The sequence below is a fragment of the Nelumbo lutea genome, chromosome 5, assembly GCF_056320005.1.
Source record: "Nelumbo lutea isolate HS-2025 chromosome 5, American lotus-T2T, whole genome shotgun sequence".
NCBI classification, from domain to species: Eukaryota; Viridiplantae; Streptophyta; class Magnoliopsida; order Proteales; family Nelumbonaceae; genus Nelumbo; species Nelumbo lutea.
The window spans coordinates 40,402,042-40,429,844 of NC_142688.1; the positions used below are offsets into that span (position 1 = coordinate 40,402,042).

Consider the following 27,803-nt stretch of genomic DNA (forward strand, 5'->3'; position numbering starts at 1 on the left):
TTCAAGACTTGAGATCTGTTCATTGGGATCATGAACATATATAGTAACAAGTGTTTGAAGTTGATCCAAGTGATCATGAAATTCAAGATAGCTTGTGATGACCAATATTTGCACAAGGGATCATTAATAGGGGTGTAATCAAATCTAGCTAGCTTTAATCAAGTTTGGTGGTAATTGAGTTTGAATCTTATTATGTGTTTGATTAGTTTTTGAACTCGAAGTAAACCAAGAAAATAGTCGGCTCAAGATCTTGTAAGCCTGACTATATATGTTGGATACATTATACACAATTGAATTCTGAAAAGCTATTTTTCATTTTTTTTCTTTTGAATATAGGTTGGAATAATTTATGGGGCACTTTTTACCCTCTTGGTCTCTCACTTTTAGGGAAAAAAGATATTTGTCCCATTACACACAATGAGATGATAACCAATACAGCAGTTATGTGAGACCAACATGTATAACCTCTTAATCACACATCAATCTCACTGTAAAAAGCCTAACAATAGGTGTTCAAAAATCGGTTGGAAGGTCAAATATACTTATATCCAAATTTTATGTATAAGATTTGAAAAGATTAATCTTGTCCATAGGATTTAGAATATTAATGCATAGTGCAAATCCATTGGATTATCAAATTTGTAAATGAAACAAAACTCTTAAAGTAATATATATATATGAGCTGAAAATGACTTTGGATTCTTATAACGAAAATAAAATTAAAATAAGGGCAAATTGTTGAAACCTTCCCTGAAGTTTGGTGATTGTAATCACCTCCCCTGAACTTTCTTACATAATTACAAGTAGGCCCCCTTTATTTGTATTCGTACTCCTTCCAAACATACCTATATTTGTGTTTATACTCCTTCCAAACTGAGCCTACTGGGAAAAGTTGTTGAATTTCAAGATTGCTTCTTAAAACATTCCTTTAAATAATCACCAATATTAAAAATTGAGATATATTTATTGTTGGAAACACAATATGGTTGGACATAAAAAGTGATCACTAATGACATAAAACTAAACAAGAACTAAAAAGAAGAACAACATAAAAAGATAACAATAAGGAAAAACACAACACTAACACTAACACTGACAGTGAACTGAAAAGAAGAATGACAAAGATAACAATAAGGGAAAACACAACACTAACACACTACTCTTCTCCTGCGCTTACTTTATTTCCTAACACTAACACTAACACTGACACTAAACTGAAAAGAAGAACAACATAAGAAGATAACAATAAGGAAAAACACAACACTAACATTACACTTCTCCTGCACTCACCTTTTTCATACACTATTCTTCTATATATGCTTCCATTTACTGTGTTGCAGATCATGTGTCATGACATGTGTGTTTCACATGAATGAATATTTACACACGTGTAAGGAGACACCTATATATATCAGATTGAATGGAAGTATAGGAGAAAATTGAGGAAAACGATGGTGTAGTAGATCCAAACTACTATAGCAAATTATCTCGCACCATCTAGGGATAATATAACTTGATTCTTTAAGCTATCAACTCCCCTAGTAGAACTTTCAATTTGAGAGTCCAAAGAAGATTCAACCAACAAATGCACAGATTCTTCATCATAGTTCTCTTTCACCCATGAGTGCTTACCAACTCCACGTCCTCGTAAGTAGTCTAACTCCACAGCAACTTCTTTCATTGTTGGTCTCTCTTCCCCGTTCAATCGTAGGCATTGTTCTGCAAGATCAGCAACTCCTTGAAGTTGTGTATGATTTCCTCCATGCATCACTTCATCCTCTAGGACATCAAAGAGACGGTTTTGTTTCATTGACAAAACAAAATACTTCGCCATATTTTTTCGTTCTTCAGGCTTGTCATCAGAATAAATCTTCTTTCCTGTTAATAGCTCCACAAGAACTGCACCAAAGCTATAAACATCACTCTTGTCAGTTAACTGCCTTGTTTGCATATATTCTGGATCTATGTACCCAAAAGTTCCTTGTACAAGCGTAGATAACTGCATTTGATTCAGGGGGACCAATCTTGAAGCACCAAAATCTGATACTTTTGCAGTGAATTTATCATTTAAGAGTATGTTCATAGACTTGACATCTCCATGAATGATTGGCGGATCACCTGCTGAATGCAGATATGCAAGTGCTCCTGCAGTTTCTGCCGCTATTCTTAATCGATCCTCCCATGAGAGCACAAACTTTTGTCTCCCATCGCCATGGATTCGGTGAAACAAGGTCCCCCTTGTAATAAACTCATAAACTAAAATTGGAACTGGGGTTTCTAAACAACAGCCTAATAGCTTCACCACATTTTCGTGATTGAGATGAGCAAGAATGACAATCTCATTTATGAATTCTTTAACTTGGATCTTGTTTGTCTCTTTGGATATTTTAATGGCAATATCTCTCCCGTCTGGTAATGTCCCTTTGTAAACCGTGCCATAACCTCCTTTACCAACGATTCGGCTCTCATTGTAATTGTTAGTTGCTTTCATAAGTTCCTCTGAAGTAAATATCCTTAACTTTCTCTCTCTATCGTCTCCATGCAAAGCAAGTAATTGATTTAAAAATACACCTCCATTTTCTTGGAAGAATTTCTGTTTGAGTTTACGTTTTTGAAAAACCCAGCAGCTCCATGTAACACCAATGATAACGAACAACAACACGCAGGATCCTCCAACTGCATATAAACAAACCAATTTATAGATAAGTAAAAATTATAATATTATTTAATTTATGTATAGGAATTCAGGTCAAGCGTGGAGCTTTTTTAAATGACAATCTAGACCAACAAAGAGGGGCCTATTGATTGGCCATGTGTAGGGCCGCATATTGATCCAATCCAATTTGGTCCACTATGAATCTATTACAAATGGATCAGTCTAATCCAATCTGATGAATACTTTGGATCGTTATGGACTGGCCCAATTCAATGTTTGGACTGTTGAATTTGTTTAAACTGGGTGTATTTTAGATTGGGTCTAACCCAAACCCAAATTTGGTCCTTTGACACCCGTACTCCAATTATATATCTTCTGTCAGTGGACTAGATATTGCTGGTTCAATTTGACCAAATTCAATATAAATCCATTACAGATGGACTAGATCCAATCCAATCCAATAAACACTTTCGACCATTAAGTCAGCACTGGTCCAATTCAATATGCCTTATTGGATTGTCATTCAAATTGATTTTGATTCGGACTGGGTCAAAACCAAATCTGGTCCCATTGATACCCCTAACCATGTGTTTCAATTAAAAAACAAACAATTTCAAAATAGAAACATTTTCCCTCCAAAGTGGTAAGTCAACAAGTCATTTTATTTTTCCAACAGATCAAATAGTTGAACCTATGACATCACAATCAAATAATAAAAATACAAACATGGATGAAAATCTATACTACCTATAATGAGCGAATTCCCCTTTTTCTAGAATATTCTTGGATGTTTTCTACCCTTTTTGTCTAAGCACACAACTGGCATAAAGAGGGCATATATGGCTTTTACTCTCACATCAGAAACTACCCGCTCATAACTGTTCAGAAACTACCCACTTATAAGTTATAACTGTTTAGAAACTGTCCATGAATTATAAATAGTTGTCTTAAAGATACTGCCACGTGCAAATGCACATACACATTTACTAGTATGTAAAATATGTAGAAAATAAGATTGACCCCTTTAAAAACATACTAGCGGGGGCTTGTGCGATGCATGGGATGGGGCACCTTTCATTGTACCTTGCCCCCATAAGTCAAGACACTACTCCATCCCTGCCTTGACCCCAGTGGTGGGGCGGGTTTGGGGTGAGGCACCCATTCCCCATTGGGGATGGGAAATCCTCAAATTTTCCCCACCCTGAAACAATCATATAAAAAAATATAATTTATGGATATTTTACAAAGGATTATGGGTATTTGGGAGTAGAGGTGGATTTGAGCCAAGCTGAACTGAATAGCTAACTATTCGAGCTCGACTTGCCAAGACAATATAAGGTTCAAGCTTGAGCTTGGTTGGTTGCACCAAAATTTGGGACAGATTAAAAGAAATATTGGGGCCTACTAGATTAAATGCCCAGGATAGGTTGCACCAAAATTTAGAGAGGTTGATACATACCTGAGTCTTGTTAAAAAAGTCATATACAGTAGAAAGAGTCTTGGGTGTTGGACAAAGAGGAATTTACTTAGGGCTGGCTCGGGTGGGCCTGAAGACTTGGCTCTTCTAGGGGTTTGAGGGTGGGAGAGAAGGGGGGCTCTTCGTATCCTGATATGAGGGTGGTTGGACCTCTGGTAGACCCTACTACAACAAGTTTAGTAGATAAGAGTAGAGAAAGAATATTCAAATAAGTAAGCTCACTAGGTCCCTTCTTTTTGATTGGCTAAGAGACTGCAAGAAAGGAATCCCAGATTTCTTACCCAGTTTTTTTACCCACATTCACAATTCAAGATGGCGATGTGTGGCTACAATTCATAGTGGATAGAGTGTGGGTAGAAACTAGAAAGTAGTGGGAAGGAAATCTGATTGTTCTTGGAAGCAGAAAAAGAAGGTGAATCTCAACCGTTTGTAAAAGTTCTTGGTCAAGAGCAACCGGAGTGCAATAGCGAGCTGGAAGTGGAAGAAGATGTGAATGCGTACAAGATTGGAAGAGTGCCAGCAGGCTACAGTTAGATAAGTCTCTTGGACGTTTATGTAGATGTTTTAATTAAGAAAATGAAATCAGGGTGCTAAGAGTGCAAGAGGAAGGGGTAGAGGTGGCAAGGTCTTGTAGTTGTTATTGCGGTTTGGGATGTCTTTGTACCATTGTGTGAATATAAAAAATATATATATATATTTTATGTAGATAAGTCTCTTGGAAGTTTATGTAGCGTTCAGCAATGCTTGAAAGCGTCTCTTTGTACCATTGTGTGAATATAAAAAATATATATATATATATATATATATATATATATATATATATATATATTTCAGTGTGACAAGTTTCAAAAGCTAAAATAGGCGTGCCTTGAGGGTTGGGTAAGGCAACAAGACACCAACAGAGATTCAGGACTGAAAGTCCAGGGTGGAAAAGTTAAGAGTACAAGAATCTAAGGCCATGTTTGCTTAACCGCTGTAGGTTTCATATTTTTTAATTCTTGTCCGTTTTGGGCAAGAATGAATAATAATAGAGCATTTGGTTTAAAATTCTTGCCGTGGGTTTTATTTTTTTTTAGAGACAAAAATTAAGGTAATTGACTGCAAAATAAAAAATACTCATGTCCCATCTTGCTCATTTTCCTTCTTTAAAAAAACTCTATGCCAATGGTCATAAATCGCCAACCTGCTAGGTCTACAAAATTACCACCATAAATGTTTATTGGTGGATTACCATTGAAACTTGTACCAATGGGCATTGATCGTTGGCCATCCACCAACAAACATCTATGCTGATGATTTTGGGCATTGGTGGAATGTATTTTATAGGAAAAAAATGTTTGGTTATTGCTACCCATTTTCTATTTTAAAAGGGAATCTTTGAAGGTAAGGACTTCTAGGGTACTAGGAAGGTGTTTGAGGTTTCTAAAGGAGTTAAATACTTTTCTTTTCATTTCGAATTGATATCCTAATCTATTATGAGAGTCATGGAGGGCTGTGGAGTTGAAAACAAACTTGCAGGTGAAACGGGATAAGGGGGAGGAGGTATTGGAATGCCTTTGCTTCGACAAGCCCCCCCCCCCCTTTCAACTAATGTTATTCATCTTTATTCTTCTTAATATAAAACATTTTTATTAAAAATAAATAAAAAAGGAGATCCCCCCTTCCTCTTCATCCTCCTCCTAATCTCCCATTCTCTTAAGGAGGCTTACACCTCCTTGTGTTCGGGAGGCTTATGCCTCTTGCGTTCTGAACTACGCCTCATACCTCTAGGTAGTGGAATGCCTCGCGTCACGCCTCCACATTTTAAAACATTGATATCAATTTCTTGAATCCTTTTAGCAATCCATTGTTTTCTCTCTTTGATTCTTCCAAACTCCTCCTTGTTCCACTCCTTTTAGCAATCCTTTTAGAATCTATATCATTTTCATCTGAATTCCACTTGACCTTCTTCCCACCACTATTGTACTTTCTTTAAAAATTCAGGATGAAGTAGCCACATGTTCTCAAACTAAAACAAACAAGGTCCTTCTCCTAATTTCTCTTGTGAAAGCCTAATTGCACAATGATTCGAAGTTGGTCTAGGAAGTGCCCTTACTACCATTCCCCTCCAAGCAGTCTCCTAATCTACAGAGAATAGGAATCTGTCTAGTTTACAACATAGGGGTTTTTCTTGAAAGTTGGACCAAGTGAAATTAGCTTGTAGCATGGGGAGCTCTCTTAGCTCAAAGGACTCCACAAGTAGGTTGAATTTCTTCATGCTAGAGGTGATCCTATGGCTAAGATTAGTTGTTTCACTCACAAATCTAATGACATTAAAATCGCCCCCCAAACACCAAGGACCAATCCAAAGACCCTTTATGGCTGCTAGTTCTTCCCAAAACTCTTCCCTTTCCCTATATGAATTTGGACCATAGACATTAGTTAAATCCTATTATAACCCACCCTCTTTCCTCCTAAACTTCACTGTGACCGTAAAGTTGTCAATCAATTCATCAGTGCACTCTATCTTCTCATTCTTCCAAATTGTTAGGAAGCCTCCTAAGGCTCCCCACAACTGTGCAAAAGCCCAGCTTAAGCCTCTGGCTGACAACACACTTCTTACCCATCTTCTATCCACCTCTTCCAACTTTGTTTCTTGAATTAGTACAACATTTGACTTCTCTTTCCTAAAAACTTCCTTAACCACCCTTCTTTTTCTTTGACTCCCCAACCCCCTAACTTTCTAACTGATTATCTTCATGGGAAAAATCAAATGCTGAGACCCAGAGGTTTTTCTTAACCTAAACCATTTTCCTTTCTTTGCTCAGAAAAAAAAAAAAAACATTTTCCTTTCCTAATCTCCCATAGTCTGATTTTCCTTCCTAAAAACTATTCCCCTTATCTCTAAACTCTGTTCTACCAATCAAACCTGAGACCCTCCAGCAATTTTCACCATTGCCAACACTCTTCTGCCACTGCTAACCAGTGTTCATCTCTTATAGTCTTGCAGTTCAAGCCATAGAGATTTACAGAGTTACCAGCGTTCCTTCTCCATCCCTTTCTTCAACATTTTCAAGGGCTGTAAATGGTGAATGCATCTTTGAATGATCATGAGTTTTAATTTCTAGGGATGCAAATGCTGAAATGCATCTTCAACTGCTGTCTATTATTGAGTTGCTAGTTGAGGTTGTTGCTAGGCTGCCCTAAACTATTGCCGCTTGTCTGCTATTTGCAAAACTCATTAAGGCAAAATAGGTAAGTCTGCTTTTCCTTTTTCACTTGATGACTTGGAAGATTTTTGAAGGATTAACAGGGTAGCTGAAATTGTTTTTTCTTGCTCTTTAATTTGAATTGAATCAAATTCGAACTGGATATCCATTAACCTTATTGAATCAAATTTGAATAGGGCAACTAGAGTATTTAACAGATTCAAATACAATGAATTTCTTGTCGAATCAAAATTGGATATACCCCTATCCAATTTCGACCTGATCACTTTGCATCCCTATTGGCTGAGCCCCTGGACCTGGATACCCCCACTGGCCCACTCCCTATGCATTCCTTCCTGCTCCTTCCTTGGCAAGGGATTCAGCAAGGTCATAGTCCATCTGACTGAGACATTTGACCTGGTCACAAATCACTTTGCTTCTCATATGCAGTTTAGAAGTTCCCATGGACAATCAACTCTTTGACATTATCCGGCTAATGACCACTCTGAAATAACTTTAGAGCAGCATTATTTTATCAGCAACAAAAAAAATCAATTTATTAATAATAGAAAACAGGAATTATAGATCTAACAGTAGCATTTTCCCACTCATCTCTGCACATTCCACCTACACCAGATGACACTGGATTTCCAAAAGATATGGCATTCCTACATTCTTTTAGGCAGATTTTGGGGCATGAAATAGTTATAACCATCTTCTTAGAGTCAGCACCTAGTAGTCCTGTCCGTGTTATCTATTTGCAATGCCAGACTCAACCTTACCTTTTTTTATAAATAAAACAGATAACCCTTTTCAACATTTCTTGCTTCCTTCTCTCCTCTTCCTTTCTTAATTGACACCTATACTTGGTATGCAATTTTTCATAAAGAAATTCAAGAGATTTTAACAGATTCAAAGTGATTCTAAGACTAAAATAATAGGATCTTAATAAGAAAATAAAATACACAAGAAAGAAATATTGTCCCAGATTAAAATCTCTTAAAGACAATGAGTCTCTGCAAGGGAGTTTGCTAATATTGGAATCCATCTGAAATGAGATGTTCATTCTAGAAGACAACATTCTAGATTCCCCGGTAAAGTAATGGAGAGTACATGTTAGATTCTCTTGATATTCTCAGGAGTCAGGACCAATAAAAGTCCAGAAGAGCTAGTACAGAGAGGTGTGGGTAAGATGATGTCTTGGGTGTCTGTTACTCAGGACTTTAAGCACCTGCATTTGCCTCATCTTTTTAATTCTTAGTTTTGGTGGAGTCTATAACTTGATTTGCTTCTAGACCTTTCTTTTGGTCTGGGAGTTTCTGTAATTTCTCTTTCTTGAATAAAATTACTTTACCTTTTTCCAAGAAAAAAATATTCTCATCAACAATAGGTGACAGGGATTGGGGACTCACTTTTCTCACTTGAAGTGGAACGTGTAACCCTAATGCAAGATTTGAAAGTGGGATTTGTCTCAGGGATGAAGAGAACTCAGATTCAAGAAGAATCTAAATGGCGATTTACTAGATGCATGAGTGGAAACTACTTTTTTGGCTCCTTTTTAAGACCTTGCACAACTTTATTAGTGTTAATCCCTTTCCCGTCAAAGCTCTTTGGTTTGGTCCTGTCACACCTAAGGTGAAGTTTCTCTTTTGGGGGCTAATAATTTGATTGTTAATACCAGTGAAAGGTTCCAAATTAAAAAAAAAAAAAACCAAAAGATTGTTGTCTCTCCCCTCATGTCTGATCCAAGACTGATCAAAGAAGGATACATTGCGATCACTAAAAACAGAATGGGCACACACACATACAATTGATTGATGCGATGAATTAGTTAAATGTCCATAATATCGCATTAGGACAAAGGTGGTTGGTTTCCAAAAACAGCAAGACCCGGGATGCTTGCATTCATACCAAAAACAACACTTTCACCTTCTGACTCAGAGACACATTTCACTGCCACTAGCAGCTTGAAGCCTCGCATCAAATTAAGTAGAAGTATTAAATTACTCCATTGCTGAAAACTATTAAATTGCTCTACCTTCTCCGCCCCTGTAGACCATCGCTTCAGGAAACAATAACTTCTAAAACCATTCACCCGAAATGGGCTTTCCTTCAAAATCCTCATGGCCTCAAACTTGAAGGGGAAGATGAAAAGAAACCTCCCTCCGGCTAATCGTCGGACTTTAGGGTTGGGCTGCCCTACCCAACAACTTTGAGTAGTCCACCTCCCTCCACTTCTACAACCAAGCTACAATCTATAAATTCACATGTATTGCAATAATCCATAACTTCACATCAACTCTATTGGTTCAGTTGTAGCTGGTTCTAGCCAAGACTTGAGATCTGTTCTTGCCTTCGCCTGATTGGGATCGTGAACATATATAGTAACAAGTGTTTGAAGTTGATCCAAGGGATCATGAAATTCAAGATAGCTTGTGATGACCAAAATTTGTGCAAGGGATCATTAATAGGGGTGTGATCAAATCTAGCTAGCTTTAATCAAGTTTGATGGTAATTGAGTTTGAATTATGATGTGATAGATTAGTTTTTGAACCCGAAGTCAACCAAGAAAACAATAGGCTCAAGATCTTGTAAGCCTGGCTATATATGATACATTATGCACAATTCAATTCTGAAAAGCTATTTTTTTTTTCTTTCGAATATAGGTTGGAATAATTTATGTGGCACTTTTTACCCTCTTGTCTCTCTCTTTTAGGGAAAAAAGATATTTGTCCCATTACACACGATGAGATGATAACCAATACAACTGTTATGTGAGACCAACATGTATAACCTCTTAACAATAGGTGTTCAAAAATCGATTGGAAGGTCAAATATACTTATATCCAAATTTTATTTATAAGATTTGAAAAGATTAATCTTGTCCATTGGATTTAGAATATTAATGGTGCAAATGCATTGGATTATCAAATTAGTAAATGAAATGAATTTATTAAAGTAATATTATATATACATATATATATATATATACTTATATCCAAATTTTATTTATAAGATTTGAAAAGATTAATCTTGTCCATTGGATTTAGAATATTAATGGTGCAAATGCATTGGATTATCAAATTAGTAAATGAAACGAATTTATTAAAGTAATATTATATATATATATATATATATATAACAAGAAAGTAAAGCTTAGAGAACCCTGGGTGGTTAGCCCAGCTAGTAAGCAAACAATCACGCGAACCTTGTTCTTTGGGGTTAAAGCTCTTATATAGTTGAGCTGCCGTGCATCTCATGAAACGACTCTGAAATCCTAGGCCCGGGTAGTTGGGATCCATTCCACTTCCGAGGGAGAGTAACGTACCAGTCAATGAAGTTTATGGTTACCTTTCTATCCGGGCGGGAAGAGGATAAGGCCTACGATTACACGGCGTGATCCCGAGTAGTTCGAAGTCCATTGAGAAGCTTCTAGAGTCGATTACGTGTGCTGAAGTGACTTTTGGTTCCGAGGTGCCTGAACACCCGAGCTCCCGATCTGCTGACAAGGCTCTCCTCGCTGAGTTATCATCCTATTGGTAGGTCACATCCACTTGTCCTTCACTTACTAGGTTGGGCCAAATCACCCCTCATCAATTAACCCTCACTCCCCGTGCCAGAGGTCCTGACCAAGTGCGGGGACTTCATGACAAGCACAGGTGGATTTTGCGTGATGTCTAGATGGTACAAAGGGAGGCTTTTCGGTCGGACTTGTAGGACCGCTTGGCTCAACCAGGAAATGACCAAGATCGCATATCGAGTACGCGCGGACGTCGCGCTGCTTATAAACTCCTCCGACGTCAAAACGCACGCTCAATCGATTTCAACCTCGGGTAGCGTGTAGCTGATTTTCATGGGAGCCATTGGATCATGTAGATCTCAGCCATTGAACCTCGGTTACATTGGCTATAAATAGGAGCTGAAGGGCCCATTTTTCTTGCCATAAACCGCATGATCGAGTTCCTTGATGTCACGTTCAAATCTCTCAGCTCGGTGTCATCTGTCCTTGTGTCCGATGTCATCCCGCTTTCTTCACGGTGAGTTTGCCTTCCCTTGCTCTGTTGTCTTTTTCCTTCTTAGTCCAACACGTCTAGTTGTAGCATAGATAAGCTTCTTGATGGGAGTAATGAGTCCGTCGAGACCGAGGTGGGTAACTTGGCCTATGTTGAGGAGTTCGGTTCTGTTGGGGCACATGCTTCGGTTGAAATTCCAGACTTCACTTCGAAAAGGGCGAACGCATCGGGTCAAAACCGCAAGGTTTCCGAACAAGGGACGTCAACCTCGCGTCCTAGCCAAAAGCCAGATCGCTTTGGTCCTTCCACCATGACTACCGAAAGGTTGCAGTCTCTAGCTTCTTACTATTGTTTTTCTACCGACAACATATTCAGCATTCCCTTGGGTCAGTACCCTTGGGATCACAAGTCAGACGAAATAGCTATTTGCGAGGAGCAGCTCGTAGCAAGACTTTGTTTCCCACTTCACCCCTTCATCGTAGATGTTCTTCAATTTTTTAATGTCACCATAGACCTGCTCCACTCGAACTCTATACGATCCATTGTCGGTATTATCTCTTTATTTCATGCATACAATAAACCCTTGAACCTCGGAGTGTTTAGTTCATTGTGCGCTATAAAGAAGAACTCAGCCTGTGTTTTCAAGGATGAGAAGTACAGCTACTACATTTCTCCCTGACCAGGGTACAAGGTCTTGCACAGGTTCCCTAACAAGCTACCGGCCTGGAAAAGGCAGTACTTCGTGGTTTGTGTACCCGGAGTGTGGCCATTGTCGATGAAGTGGAGGACGACCATTACTGACCCCGGGGTTCATTTGGATAATGAGACTTTGGCAATGGTTTGATCCTGGGTTGACCTTAACCTGTAGCTAGCGGACTTTCTAGCCGAAGAGAAGCTCATACAAGTCGGGCTGAGTCCTCTAAGTAGGTCATCACACCGCTACACACACATTTTTTCTTCCTTGTAGCTCATATTCGTGACTAACTTGTTTGTTGCTTGTTGTAGGAATCATGGAAGACATCCCCGCTGATGAACTCTTCGGTACCATGAAGAGGGGCAAGAAGAGGAGGGCTTCCAAGAGATCTCATCCTCAGGAGGTCGCCGCCACCTCTGACGTTGACGCCACTACTACCGAGCTCCCTTCAGATTCTGAGCCCACATGTCCTCCCGTCATCAACTTAGTTAAGGAAGACCAAGGCAGGGCTTCTTTGCATCACACGCCCAAGGAGACTTCAGGTCCCGAGCTCTAGTCTATGTAGGCGGGGGATGTTGACCCCCGCATGCGGAAGAGCATCATGAATCCAAAGTATGGTCTCCTCAAGAGCAAGGATGTGGTCTTTGCTGAGGAAGTAACACAATGGGCCGAGCTACTAGTGGGTCAGCTCGAGGCGAGAGTAGCTCATCATGTCATGGTGGTACGTATCTAGTACTTAGTTAATTCCTTCAATAGCTACTACACAATGTGGTACTTAATTTTGTTTTCCTTCCTTGATAGGTCAACTCTACTATCCACTCCCTAGTCTGGCAATTTGAGGTGACCCTAAAATGGGCTGTGGAGGCCGAGGAGTCTTCTTGGACCTCGCTATCGGACCTCGCTATCTGCCTGATGAAGTAAGAGTGAAAGCCTCGTAAGATTTCTCTGACCTTGGCTAAGTAGGCTACTATGGTTGCATCGTGAGCTTCGTAATTGCCGTTGACCTAGTTGACCACTAGCTATGAGCCGTTGCACACTACGAGGTGCATAACACCCATCTCTATCGCTAAGTTGAGCTCGACAATTAGTGCCTCGTACTTCGCCTCGAATCCGAACTGGAGAGGGTACTCCAGCTTCACCTCGCTCGGACCATACAGTACTAGTCCAACACCACTTTCTCGTAGGTTAGACGAGCTGTCTACATGGATGATCCAGGACTCATTGTCCCACGTCGGTCCAACCCTTGCCGAGACCGGTGCTGCACTGTTTGACGCCTCCGACGTGTTAGTGGGTTTAGTCAGTTCTGGGGCCGGTGTGTTGAATGTACACTCTGCAATGAAATCCACTAAGACTTAGGCTTTGATCGCTGGACGTGGCTCGAATAGGATGTCGTACTCGCTCAGCTTGATAGACCACTTTGTCAATCTCCCTGACATTTCGGGCTTAAGTAGGATATGCCTCAGAGGTGTGTTGGTGAGGACGACAATGGTGTGGGCTTGGAAGTATGGGTGTAACTTCCGAGCTGCTACCACTTGCGCATATGCCAGCTTCTCGATGTCGGGGTACCTAGTTTCTACATCCTACAAAACCTTACTTACATAGTAGACGGGTCATTGGACCTGATGTGAATAAAAATTATCATATTTTTATCTCTGAATATTCAGTCCTTTTACACTTAATTAACACTTAATTGGACTCATTACTCTGGTATTTTGATTCAGGGCAAGGAAAGAAGTCGCAAGAAGGAAAACAGGGCTAATCAGATGGTTTTTCACAGTTTCGGCACCATTCAGTAATCTCGGCCTAATTCTCATATCCGGGCTCCGATTGGGCTGAATCAAAATGCCCCGGAAAGATAGGAGAGAACCTTACAACTTTAATGTTTTGGGTTTTGATAGATTCGGCCTACACCGAGGTTAAAATCGGGCTCAAAGTTGGAACAATTTCGTAGTAAAGCCTAGTTCACAACTGAAACCCATTTCGCAGGAAAGCCTTGTAGCGGCCCAAGTTGTTAAAGAAGCCCAATTCGAATGCAAGAATAAAGAGTCCTATTAGATTTAAATTTCTGATGTAATTCTAGAAAGATAAAGAAGACTGAGATAACTAGATAAGAGATAAGGATAGGATTAGATTAGGACTTTCTATTTTCGAGGGAGAACTCCAAGAACGAGTAGAAAACAACCCCTCCCCCTAAAGCTATATAAATGGGTAGGGGGGGCGGACTAGCACCAGGCATCAATCAATTACTGAAGTTCCCTCTGAAGTAATCAAGAAAACCACCAGGAAAGCTTCAAGAAGGAGATCAACAAGGCAAGAAAGCTTCAAGAAGGAGGTGGCGGCAAGAAGAAGAGAAGATCTCAGCTCCAAGGGCGACACCATGAGTTCTTTCTTTCCTCTTGTTTGTTTTATTTCCTTTATCATGAATTGATTTATTTATAGCTAGGGCTATGGAAATCCTAACCATGACAATGAATATATTTTTATCATGATTTATCCAAGATTATGATTTCCATATAGTCTATGAGTTATTTTGCTTAATGCGATTAGGAGTGGCCATCTCTTAATTGATTGGGTTTATGTGAATGAATCGGGAGAGGAATTCATATAGTGGACTAAATAATTCATGGTGTGAATTGAATGGTATATAGGGATATATACACATGATTCATCTAAATGTATAAGTTTTTCTTTGAACTTAATGCATTTCTATCTTGAGAACTCTAGTCGAGGGATCAAAGGGTTACTTGATAGAAATAGATTTGATATATCTTGGGAAAGAATATTAAATAAAATTGGAAAAACTTCAACTTATGGGAATGACAAATTATCTTAGTTAATTTCATCCATTAATATTCATTGGAATGGTTAGGCGGACCAATGGTCCTAGCGATTTCAATTAATCGTTGCATATTCAGCTATTGATTACTCTTGCTTTTATTTTCTTTCTCTATTTTTAAATTTCAGTAGTTCTTATTGTTGGATTTGAATTTCAGTTGTCCAAATAATTAAGGAAGACTGTAGTTCCAATACTTATTTTGTTAAATCCTCGTGGGAACAATATTTTTATACTACTTGATAACTAGTGCACTTGCTAGGGTTATAATTATAGATATCAAGTTTTTGGTGCCGTTGCCGGGGATTTAATCCTAAAGTAATATTAGAACTTGTTAACCTTGGTTAATTTGAATTTTTATTTCTGTTTTTTTTTTTATTTGTTCGAACTCTTCCTGTGTTCAGATTTATTAGTGCATGACAGGTACTAGAAGAGAAGGACTAGCAAGATTCGATCCTGAAATAGAGAGAACCCTTCGCTTATTGCAAAGAGCCAACAAAGGTAAAACGAGAGAGGAGGTTGAAAGAGGCGAACCAGTAGTAGAAGTTGAGGAAGAAATGGCAGAAGCAAATCGCACACTTTTGGACTATGCTTGTCCAACAATTGATGGGGCTACTTTCAGCATTTACGAGCCCACAATTCAAGCATCACCACTTGGAATTATCCAAATGATTCAGACGAGTATTCAATTTAGTGGGTTACCAAGTGATGATCTTAATGCACATATTGTTAACTTCTTAGAAATATGTGATACATTTAAACATAATGGAGTTAGCGATGATGCTATTAGGCTTAGACTATTTCCATTTTCATTGCGTGATAGAGCTAAAGATTGGCTTAACTCACTCCCTACAGGAAGCATCACTACTTGGAATGACTTGACCGAAAAATTCTTAGCTAAGTATTTTCCACCCTCTAAAACAGTAAAGTTAATTAATGATATCACTACTTTTGCTCAATTAGAGAAGGAATCTTTGTATGAAGAATGGGAACGATTCAAGGAGATGCTTAGGAAGTGTCTTCACCATGGGATACCAACTTGGCATCAAATCCAAACCTTTTATAATGGTATTACCCTCTCTAATCGTTCTATTATTGATGCAGCTGCAGGTGGCACAATCATGAGGAAAACGCTGGAGGAATCTTATGATCTACTGGAGGAAATTGTGTCGAACAACTACCAATGAAATAATGACCGAGGCGATCGAAGGGGATGGATCAAATACAATAATCTATTTATGGATACCATTTTTATAAACCATATCTTTGCTTGAATTTGATGGATCACTTGGATATATGGACAAGGTCATTCCATCACTGTATGATACTACTTTAATGGCCTTGATTTTTGGGCTGATGTGGTGCATTACTTGGATAATTTATATTGGTTGAAATCCCTCTCTATCACTAATTGGAAGGTTTTAAAAACCATTTTCAATGGTAGATCCATTAATCATGGGCATCCAATCAATGTACCAAGACTTTTAAGAAATCTATGTCAAATTAAGTGATGTACAAAACATGTCAAAGATCTAGACCATCAAAATGGCCTCCTTAGATAAATCAGTTAATCTCAACTATCCTAAATCATATTACTGATATTTCAATTAATTTAACCCTTTCAAATGAGATAACAAACCAAGAAACCCTACCGTATTAGGTGGATGGATTAAATTCATCAATGTAATTATGGATACCATTTTGACAAACCATATCTTTAATTAGTTTAATTTGATAGATCACTCGGATATATATGGACGAGATTAATCTATTGCTCTAGGATACCACTTTGAGTTTTTAGCTGATTTGATGCATTGGTTGGACAATTTATATTGGGTATCACTCTGATGGTTTAGAAACCAATATAAATGGCTTACTTCTATTAATCTTGGCCATCCAAGCAATATTATACCGAGACTTCCACCTTAATATTTACAGAATTTTGATATCTTCGATCCTTGTGTTGATTTGGCACATTGTTTGAATGACCCAAATTGGTTTAAATTTTGCTACCCACTTGGATGGTTGATTAATTGGATACCATATCGAATGGGTAAAAGTAAAATTATCATTTCATAACCCCTTTATAATAGCCATTTCCTTTCTTTTTTTTTTTTTTTTTTTTACAGAAGCAAGCAATTGCCAGGTTATAACAAAATAGCCTTCTTCCTTTGTCATCCTCCATTGAAGCAGGAGCAGTACTCCAATCTAATTCGCCATTGTTCAACAATTTGAGGGGTATTATAGCTTTTTGATAATTTTATAGTAAAAATTGACCAAATCAAAGTCATATCAAATAAGGGTGGTTTTAATAATTCTTAGATAATTAAGGAAATTTAAGCAATTTCGCTTACGGTTTTGAATTATCAGAGTATCCCTGCAAGTAAGTCGTGGACCGACCCACCAAAGGCATCGCCATCAAACCATTGACCTGAACTGGAAATGACAGTTTGATTTGATGGTTCGATGGCAATGTCTTAAACCACTAAATTGAATCAAATTAAGCTGGAATTGACAGTTTGATTTTATCTGAAAATAAGAAGATTCTCTAAATAATACAAACCTTAATAAGTGTGAAGTGCAAAACGGTTCATAGTGTAAATACCGATTCAATGCATCATTGCATCCCAGTTCACAATTGCATGCAGTTTTGGAGACGTCGTAAAAAAACCATTAAAATCGATGTAAAATTGCAAATATGTCAGGATTTACATTGATCTTGCGGTGAAAAACAATTTCGGTTTTTCCGAAGTAAAATTTTACGCCCTTGCTTTATCGAAGGAAATATGCGAGGAGTTTACCTCATCTACCACCAGCACGATGCAGTTGACCGTCATGCTCGGGGCTGGCTCTTCTTTCTCAGTTCGCTGTTTGCAGTCGACCTCCGGTAGCGACGATTCTTCGCTGCCACATTTTCTTTTGATGTATCTAATATTCCCGTATGTGGGCTTCAGCTTTGAAAGCGTCTCTTTGCACCACTTTGTGAATAAAAAAATACATATTCAGTGTGACATGTTTCAAAAGCTGAAATAAGCGTGCCTTGAGGATTGGGCAAGGCAACAAGACACCAACAGGAGATTTAGAACTGACAAAGTCAAGGGTGGAAAAGTCAAGAGTAGAAGAATCTAAGGCCATGCTTAGTTTGCCGCTCTAGCTCCCATGTTTTTTAATTCTGACTCATTTTGGGCAAGAATGAATAATAATAGAATCTTTGGTTTAAAAATTCTTGCTGTGGGCTTCATTTCTTTTTGGAGTGAAAAAGAAGCCTATAATATAAGAATTAAAATAATTGGCCGCAATAAGAAAAATATTCATATCCCATCTTGCTCGTTTTCATTTTTCAAAGAAATTCATTTATGGGAAGATGTTCCCAATTCATGGATGGAAGTGTTGGGAGGACGGTGTGGGGACCCAATTTGTGAGGATAAAATTCCAATTCACTCAAATGAGGACATACAAATTAACAAACAATATGCCCTTGAGGGGGGTAAGAATGTCATGGAAAGTGGTATACTTGGATGAGTTAAACACAAGAGAAGAGAATATGTAAATCATTTTGCATGCAAACAACTAAACACACAATAACTAATCAACTGATGCCATTCATTGTAATTCATGTGGGCTTCTCATTGGTTAACTTCTTCAGGTATCATTCCTTGCTAGTTGACAGGGGATTAGACAAAAATTGGAACAATTAATGCAGTGGAATGTCCTATCCACTCTCTACCCGGAGTCAAACATATCTATTGTAAATTAAGAGATGTGTGGCTGCAATTCAGGTCGAATAGGGAATGGGCAGGAAAAGTGAGTAGGAAATTTGGGCTCATGTTTTTTCTAGATATCTAAATCACATAAATATGAAAACAAATAACCAAAAATAAGGCAGGAAACATCATCCATATTGCATTTGGAGGATAGACCAGCTTTATATTTATAATTGTTCACATTTTAGTCCAAATGAAATTAAAAGATTATAAAAAAGGAAAATAGAACACTCATCAAAAGAGGGTCTTTCCCTTGCCCTTCCCATTCCCCCCTCTCTACACTCAAGAACTTAGGGGACCACTACTTCCTATTAATCCAGCACTTTTAAAGACAAATGCAATGTTTGGAGCAGCGCAAGCCCACTATCTTTTTGTATGTTTGCCTAGAATCAAACTAAATAAAGGAACCCCCAAGTCAAGCATTGCTCTTCTTGCCAGAACTGCATGTCATTCCATCTAATGATATTGCTCAAGTTTAAAAGGGGTAGGGAATGATAGGTTAAGGCCCCCGTGAGAATCATCATGTCAAAGCAAACTCTAGGAAACTTGTAAAGAAGCAACTCAGCAGATAAAAAGCTATAATTATTCAATATTGAATAAAGGAGCCATCGAACTTATTCGAACCAAACAAGAGAAATAAATTGAATTATAGCTGTCTCTGTGTCATCTATTTCTGAAATAAAAACAGGGGAAGCAAGCCAAGCTAAGCTAAGTCCTAGAATTGTGCCTAATTAAGGATGCTTTAGTCCAAGAGAGCCTTAAACAATGGGTCATTCCCAAGTAATCCTGCCCAAGGTCTGCAACTCTAATTTCTTTAAACCACAAAAACTTGGCTAACTAGGTTCTAGTTTGCCCTCAGTACTCCAAGCAAATCCCATGTCTCACTTTCCGTTCAACAGGTCTACTTTGCCTGCACCACCACAGACTTGGTCAAAGGAAGAGAAAACTCAACCTATATCAGTCATGGGTGGCATGGCTGAATCAACTTACAACTCACCTTACGTGCTGAAACTTCAGTATTGGGGAGCAACCCTTAGGCCCAAAGCCAGAATTTAAGCAACCTAACTTGAAAGGTAGCACTCAAAAGCTTTGAAGGATTCATTACCTGCAATATACTCTAGCTCATACTCTAGCTCAAGCTCATCCATTTGTGTACTTGATTACTATACGACATTGAGGATTAAAGTTAACTTGTCGAAAGAGATTTTGATCTTAATCGTTAACCTAAATTGTTTTCCTTGACATATTAGCATTTCATCATACCTGGTTCTGTGTTTTATTGTTAACTTGATTGCCTTGTAAGAGCCCTGTAAGAGTATGTGGTTTTGAATACTCATTTCAAGGTTGAGTCATTGCTTTCTAAATGTCAAGAGGAGCCATTTAGGAATAGAGACTGAATTTAAATTCTAGATTTGAACTCCTATTGGCTTTCAACCTGGTCACCTTTGGGACAAGAAGGTTGCTTCACCGATTACATCATATTAACTAAATTTTATTTGTCTTTTTGCTGAATTAGATTGTGGAATAACATTGCCTGTGAAGTCATGTTTTTCCTTCAGGATAAAGTCATCTTAGTCCATCTTAGAATCTGGGTTTAATGAGATGGACTTTCTCTTAAGGACTGCTCTTGCGGATCAGTCCAAACTAAGTTTCATTCCTGGTTGTCTTAGTCTAATTTCTGGGTAACAGCATTGGGGCATACCAAGTCTAATTTTGAGTAGCAGTTATTTAATCCTCTCTAGGAAGTCTAGAGCTCACCATCTAGTTGAGCTGCTATTTTTTACAATTTTAAGTTTGAATTTAATCTCCCTTATTGAGAGGTTGTGTGCAAGACTTAATGGATGCCCTTGGGCCAATAGAGAGCCTCTTCAGTTTCAAGCCAGTTGGGCTTTTTATCTCTCTTGGTGTGGTCATGAGTTATCACTAGATTAGATGTAGAACATGACAACTTGTTGTCTTTACATGTATAGTTTCAATGTCATGACCCCTCCAAATTCTTTTCATTTCTTTTCCCTTTTCTCTGTTCATTGTTAATATATTTAGCCCCACTGAATTAGTGAAATGCTGAAACTTGAAAGCAAAGTAATATTTAAGACATCTTTGCATCCATAGCCTCCATGTTGGCCCGCATCTCACTCACTTCTGACTCAAGTTGTACGACTCTGAGATCTGCTTGTTGGTTGGATGTGGTTGTGGAGGTAGTGGACCCTTTGGACTCGGGGGTTCCAAAAGCACGCTTAGGATTTAACCCGGCCCGAACCCTAAGTAATCACATCATGAGCACCAATGGGCTCAAATGGTATGCCAAGTTGTGCCTGCTCAGTCATGAAGTTCTCCATCTTTTCCTACAATAGTTTTAAGTTGATGGAGGTGTGCTACATATGATTTCTGGCCCAAAGGGTGATTGAGCCTATGTTGTGCTCTGATATTGGTCATCATCTCAGACTTAGCGCCTACAACAATAACGATATAGATTAGTTTAAAAATAAATTTATCTGAATCCTAATGCTGTTGTGCTGAATCATCTTCTTAAATTAACAAGTCCTTCATCTTCCTGTTCACCACTCTCCTACCCTTTGTTTGTAAGCCTTCCTCTATTACAACACATTGTTTTAAGCACCATCCCTCTTCATGCCCTAAAGAAAGATCAATCCTAACCCTCGATTATGATACTCTACTTGTACATCTCTCTTGCAAAGAAAAGTTAGGACTCCCAAAGGAATCTTGTTAACATTGTTCACTTCAACCGGTAACATATTGTGTTGTCTTAATTCTGAAGCAATTAGAAGCTGTTTTGGGTTAGTTTCCTAATTGAATTCAGAGCATGTAAAGAGAGATTTGAGACCTTAAGCTTTAGTCTATATTCTATAATTAGAGTAGGCGCTATTTAAATTTTAGAATTCAGTTAATGGAATAAAGTGTTTGTTTCTGAGGTTACTTTCTAAAAATGTGTGATCTTCTTTCATGACTTTGTGATGGATAAACTACAAACTACTTTTTCCTTCAAACCAAACATAGCCTTATGATTCCTCCACGTGGAAGTGGAGGGAACCTTAATTGTCAATGACTTTCAACCACCTTTAATCAAGGGTTTAAATATGATACATGATACACTAGAGGGGATACAGGATATGATACGACTAAACCTATATTCTTTGAATCGCGCTCAAAGCGATAAAATACAGGCTGATACAAATCAGCATGTTTTCCGCATGCACGTTTATTTGTAAAAAATGCAACTACAAGAATTCCAACACAAATCACCCAGCATTAAAGCCTTATCAGTATGCTTGATCCACTAGGCCACTTTTCATCTTATGAAATTTAATGAAATAAAGTAATTTTTCTATTCTAGTGTTCACATGCAATGTGGTGAAATTACATCTGTGTTTAATAATTTCAACAAAATAAAAAAATAATATTTTATAAACTAATAGAATAAATAATTTCATAAATCCACATTTATATCAATTTTTTTAATCTCAAAAAAAATATTCGAATAAAGATATTAATAATAGAATAATTGCTTTAATACTTAATATATATATATATATGTACAGAAATTTTTATGATTTTCTATTTTTTTTTGTAAATGCTTTTGTGTATTTCTTTGTTTTTTTTATAATTTATATTATTTTCTTTATTTTGAGGAGAAAGGTGCATAGGATAAAGAGACACCATTTCTATTTCCTCCTTCCTATTGTGAAGTAGGGGGAATGGATAAGATATACACTATAGAGAGAAGGATTTAAAGGAGAGAACCAGGGTTTTAGAATTTATTTCTTCGCTTCTTGTTTGCATGATAATATTTGGCATTTTGCCTCATGTCATTCTACTCCTCAATGGTGGGACTGTTATTTGCATATCTAATGGCAAGTGTTTGGATATAGGATGATCTTGATTCGTTTATATTCAGATTTGAATTGAGCATCCATCCAATTTGTTTATATTCGGATTCGAATTGATTCATTGGTAGGGTGTAAGATTATTGGATTGGCCTGATGATCATCGAGAAAAAACACCCTAAAACAAATCAATATAATGAACTTGAAAGCATTTCCCAATCCAATACAACTTATTATGTTAACGGAAACAATCGAAATAGAGGGAAAATGGAAAAAATAAATGAAAAAATAGGGAGAAAACCAAAAAATGCTACATTTAATCATTTAATTGATTGTTTGGTGATGAAAATAGAGAGGTCAAAAAAATCCTTTCCTCCCTTCAATTTGAATTCATGGGTTTTGGGCAAACCATTCGATACTTGACACATGTTGGCTCTAATCAATGAAGAGGTTCATCAGGTAAGCCTATCAATGATACTTGAAAATCTGAGGCCAATTCGACATCCAATCTGATTATCTTGGATTCAGATTATGTATTTATGTAATTGGATGAAATTCGAATGTTACAATCTACATCTGACTAATAGTCATATCGGATTTGGATTTGAACCAATATGATTTGATTAAAATTTGAATATGATTATATTATAATATTTATTAATTTTAATATATAAATTCTATATAATTATATTAAAATTTATAAAAATATATTTTAAATATTTTATTATATATGAATTTATATATAATAAATTTAGTATGTTATATTTATATTAATTTATTATATATCAAAGTTGAAAAATAAATAAATTTTTTATTTTATTGGTATTTTAGAGAATTTAAAGTTGAGTCAGATTAATTCCGAATCCTATATGAGTTTGTTAGGATTCGAATTCGAATCCGAGTCTTTAAATCCAATTGAATTTTGAATCGAATTTGAATGTAGGTTCTTAATATTCAGATTGAATGTGGATTTTGCTACATCCAATTAGAATCCGATCCGATTGCAGCCCTATTGGGGAGAAGATCAGATAAGGCTTAAGAGAAGAGAGGAGTAGGTTCCACAGCGGTTTTATTATTATTTTATTTGTTACAAGCGTGAATTGTTAATTAAATAAAATTGGAAAAATAAAAGACTATTATTTTATTTGCTTTATAAAATTACAAGTGTTAACTGTTAATTAAATAAAATTAAAAAACTAATAAAGGGTAAAAATGGAAAGTGAAAATTAGGCTTTTTCATGAAACATTGTCACCATCCTTATTTTTATAAATGGTACAGACAACATTCTCATTTTTTAGTATGGTATAGAAATTTTTATGATTTTCTATATTTTTGTAATTTTTTTGCGTATTTCTTTTTTTTTCTGTAATTTATATTGCTTTCTTCATTTTGAGGAGAAAGGTGCATAGGATAAAAGAGATGCAATTTCTAAGTCCTCCTTCCTACTTAAAGTAGGGGGAGTGGATAAGATATACAATATGCAGTGAAGGGTTTAAAGGAGAGAATTGGAGTTTTAGGATTTATGTCTTCACTTCATGTGTGATTGATGACATTTGGCCTTTTGCCTCCTGTCGTTCTGTTCGTCAATGGTTGGGCCATTATTTGCATATTAACGGTTAGCATTAGGATATAGGTTAATCCTAATTCATTTATATTCAGATTCAAATCGAACCTCCATTCGATTTATATAGAAGAATCTGGATCTCTTGCCAACAAAATTCATTCCAAACCCCTATGGTCCTACCAAGTACAACCCCTTCGATATTATGTTGGTAGGGTGTCAGATTACCAGATTGGCCAGATGATCATCGATAAAAAACACATAAAATGAATCAATATAATGAACCTAAGAACATTTCCTGATCCAATACAACTTATTACGTTAACAGAGACAATTGAAAAAATTAGGGAGAAAAAAAAACTTCATTTAATCATCTAATTGTTCCTTGATGAAAAGAGAGAGGTTGAAAAAATCCATTATTTCCTTCGATTCAAATTCATGGTTTGGGCAAACCATCCGATACTTCACATGTGTTGGTTTTAATCAATGAAGAGGTTTGTTAAGTATGTGCTTCGGGAGAAGATCAGATAAGGCGAGGAATAGGTTCCACATTAGTATTATTGTTATTTTATTTGTTTTATCCATTTACAAGTGTTAACTGTTAATTAAATTAATTTGAAAAAATAACAAAACATAACAAAGGGTAAAAATGGAAAGTGAAAATTAAGCTTTAAAATAAAAATGATAAAGGGTAAAAATGGAAAATGAAAATTAGGCTTTTTTGACACGTGTTAGCTCTAATCAATGAATAGGTTCGTTAAGTAGGTGTTTCGGGAGAAGATTAGATAAGGCAAGGAATAGGTTCCATAGTAGTCTTATTGTTATTTTATTTGTTTGATCCAATTTCAAGTGTTAACTGTTAACTAAATAAAATTGAAAAAATAAAAAACATAACAAAGGGTAAAAATGGAAAGTGAAAATCAAGCTTTAAAATAAAAAAACATGATAAAGGGTAAAAATGGAACATGAAAATTAGGCTTTTTGACGAAACATTGTCACCATCCTCATTTTTATAAATGAAAATGATGAGATATAGAGATTATCCAATTACAAGTGTTAACTGTTAACTAAATAAAATTGGAAAAATAAAAAACATAATAAAAGGTAAAAACAAAAAGTGAAAATCAAGATTTAAAATAAAAAACATGATAAAGGGTAAAAATGGAAAGTATCATTTTTATAAATGGTACAAATACAATATATATATATATATATATATATGATTCAGGCATTTTAAGAGAGAATAGGATTCAAAATATAAAATCAAGGAGGGATAGGATTAGGAATATAAAATCAGCATTTTAAGAGGGGATAGGATTGGAATAAAGAAATCAGGGAGGGGTAGGATTGGTAATATAAATCAGGGTGTTGGACGATGGGTGCTCATCCATTTCTCTTTTTTATAAATGGGTAAGACTTTACTTTATCTTCTTCTTCTTCAAAAAAAAAAAGTACAGCTACACCATTTGACTTTAGAAAGTTATTTTTTGTGTATTTTTAGCTATTTCTGTCATCAACAGCAATAATTCTCATTTATCATATCTATTTTTGTTTAATACAATAAATGTGTAATAATTAATACATGTTCAAGTTTTCTACAAATTTTCATTTTTTTTCAAATTTTTATTTTATTATTTAGTTTATGAAATCACAGATTGACTCATTTGACTGGAGCAATGAAATAGCTGATCCTCTATCTGAAGGGAAAAAAATAAAGAAAAACAGTTTGTGTTTCATGATCAACCCTGAAAACAATGTTATAAAGTAGCTAGTAACCATTAATATTACAAATTAAGATATATTTATCGTTGAAAGCGTCTCCGGTCCCTTACTAGTAAAAGTTCTGTATGTGGGTTTCAGTGTGACATGTTTCAACTTTCAAAAGCTGAAATAGGGGTAGTGCCTCGAGGGTTGAGCAACGCAACAAGACACTAAAGGGGGGGATTCATAGTCAAGAGTTTAAGAAATTATGGCAAAATTTGGGAATGATTAAAAATAAGTATTATTCGAACAAGTACTTATTTTTAGTTTTTCTAAGTGTTTGTTTTATTTCACTTTTAATAAGTACTTTTTTATAAGTACTTGACAAAAGTGTTGAGACTACACATTAAGTGGAAAATAAGTACTTGTAGGTGCTTGATAAAAAAGTATAAAAAAAGTACTTATTTGATAAAGATGTATTTATTAAAAAAGCCACTTGAGAGTTGCTTTTCTTTTTAAGTACTTGTTAATAAGTGGAAATGTGAAAATTTTGGGACTAAAATGTCCCTATTTATTTTTTTTAAATACCCAGAATACCCCCATCTCTCCTTAAACCCCCTTCTTCTTCACTTGAACAGGGTTGAGCATGCTAGTAGCAACACCTTCCTTGGGAGCATCATTGAACGAGCTACAAATTCATTGGTGACCAAGTCGGTTTCACATTTGAACTTGTTTTCTACATATATTTTTGAATATTTTGGTTTTTGTTTGAGAATTTAAACGCCTAACACCCTCTTTACTAGATGTGGTTTTTTTGTTGCGATTACAAGCATTCTCATTGTGCTCTCGCCAGCAACACTCAGGTCAGCCATCCTCATCCCTCGTCTTTGTTTTAAAATTATTTTTCGTGTAATATTTTGATTAAAACCAATGTATGAGTGAGGCTAAAATTGTTATTTGTGTCAATATAACACTTATGAGGAAAGTAACTTACCAAACATCACCATCCCAATAAGTACTTAAAAATATAATAAGTGATTTGACAAGTGGATCACCAAACAACTTTAAGTGATTGTTAAAATAAGTACTTCTAAAAAGTACTTATACAATAAGTATTTCTTTTAACAATCACTTAATCATAAAACAGATCCTAATTACTTAAACAATAAACACTTATTCTATTTTATAATTCTATTATTGCCCTTTGAATATAAAAAAAACCTAGGGTTTGGCTTATCCACTATTTCTTCTCCGATACCCTCTACAACCAGTGACAGCTACAGATTAGAGCAGTATCAGTTGATAATCCTTCTCAAACCGTTACAGACTTCCAAGAAAACCTCAGATGACTCTCCAACTCCACAAAGCCAAAGGACATCGTAGACACCATCACAATCCCTCTGAAGATACCAACGCCTCTACAACCACTGTATCTCTGAGAATTGACCTCCTATGTGGCGCCTCTACAACCGCCTGTCGTTACTCAGCATATGTGCAAGGCGCACCTGCCTGCCTCTACACTGGTTCGTTGGATGATTTACCCACAAGGCCACAACTAGTGTTCTTTTGATTCCTCAGTGCAATGCTCCTCTCTCTTTCTTTCTTTTTCTTAGTTTTGTTTCGAGATGAGTTTGAGTCTACAATTTTATTTTCATTCATAGAATCCTACAGACCCGGATGCTTCAGCTCGTCCTAGAGAATATTACAGTGGAGAATTTTTTATTCCTTTCTTTTATTCTGTTAAGTCTGCAAATTACACCTAGCCAAGCAATAACTTTTTTACTCATTTTTATTTTGAATTTACATTTCCATTATTGTAGTCTTTGTGTTCTTCAAACCACATAATTTTGAAAATTCATGATATATTTTGAAATTTGAAAGAAAATAAAGACCAAAAGAGTTATAAGTACTTATTAAAGTGCTAAGAAAAAGACCAATAAACGTCCATTTTAAAATAAACATTTGAAAAAGCTGAATATTAAATGCAAATAAGTGCTTATTTGAATAACTATTTGTTTTTAAGCACTTATTTTTTACATAAGCACTTTCAAACAAGTCCTAAATCATCAT

The 27,803-nt window shown here is 36.5% G+C and overlaps 1 non-coding gene and 1 pseudogene across 1 annotated transcript; both read right to left on the bottom strand.

The window, feature by feature from the left end:
• Positions 1-1,483: 1,483 nt before the first annotated feature.
• On the bottom strand, positions 1,484-19,773 carry LOC148851905 (putative wall-associated receptor kinase-like 16 pseudogene; annotated as a pseudogene).
• Positions 15,788-15,894, bottom strand: LOC148851906 (small nucleolar RNA R71). Its single transcript, XR_016100083.1, has one exon. It is a non-coding gene; the product is annotated as a small nucleolar RNA R71 (small nucleolar RNA).
• Positions 19,774-27,803: the final 8,030 nt, after the last annotated feature.